The 1,053-nt window shown below is 44.3% G+C and overlaps 1 pseudogene; it reads right to left on the bottom strand.

Moving 5' to 3' along the window:
* Positions 1-696: 696 nt before the first annotated feature.
* LOC126200030 (5S ribosomal RNA) lies at positions 697-814 on the bottom strand (annotated as a pseudogene).
* Positions 815-1,053: the final 239 nt, after the last annotated feature.

Here is a 1,053-nt window from a genome sequence, read left to right as displayed (position 1 = left end):
CGACTACTTTCCATTACCATTGCTTTACTTTCATTGATGTTCATCTTATTACTTGTCAAGACACCACTGAATCCATTTAAATGCTCGTCGAAACCCTCAGCTAACTCGGACAGAATTACAACGTCATTAGCAAACCACAGTGTTCTTCTTCTTACTGAATTTGAATTCCCTTTGCAGATTTCTCTTTGGTCACTTTCAGAACTTGCTCAGTGTGCAGATTGAATAACATTAGGGATAGGTTACAACCCCGACTCACGCCTATCTCAATTACTGCTTCCCTTACATTTCCTTCGGCTCATATAAATGCAGTCTCGTTTATGTAAAATTTGCAAATAAATAATCACGACCTGCTTACAGCACTTACGCACTAGCAGTCAGGCACAAAAAATCGTTCACTGTGTATTCGATGGCATTGAAAATCCACGATTTCGAGAAAGCAACATTTTGTTCTGGTATCTGGTGATTTTCTTGCAGTATCGGACAGTATAGCAATAGCACTCCGTCATCAGGCCACAAGTGGCCCATCGGGACCATCCGACCGCCGTGTCATCCTCAGATGAGGATGCGGATAGGAGGGGCGTGTGGCCAGCACACCGCTCTCCCGGTCGTTACGATGGTTTTCTGTGACCGGAGCCGCTACTATTCGGTCGAGTAGCTCCTCAATTAGCATCACGAGGCTGAGTGCACCCCGAAAAATTGCAACAGCACATGGCGGCCCGGATGGTGACCCATCCAAGTGCCGGCCACGCCCAACAGCGCTTAACTTCGGTTATCTGACGGGAACCGGTGTATCCACTGCGGCAAGGCCGTTTCCCTGTATCGGACAGTAATCTACCTTAAATAAATAGATTATTTAGATTTACGGTTGTAGGAGTATTTGTTAGTTGCTTAATGACATTATATACGTCTACACTTAAATTGCACAGAAGACAGTGTCATAATATGCGAACACCTTGCTTGCAACTGCGTAGTTCTTTGATCTGTGCCTGATCGTGCAACCCTCTATTATTTTGTAATTCATTTTTGTATACGACGTACGAAGTTTCTTTATTC

This window comes from Schistocerca nitens, chromosome 8 (genome assembly GCF_023898315.1).
Source record: "Schistocerca nitens isolate TAMUIC-IGC-003100 chromosome 8, iqSchNite1.1, whole genome shotgun sequence".
NCBI classification, from domain to species: Eukaryota; Metazoa; Arthropoda; class Insecta; order Orthoptera; family Acrididae; genus Schistocerca; species Schistocerca nitens.
This window is presented reverse-complemented; position numbering and strand designations above follow the sequence as displayed.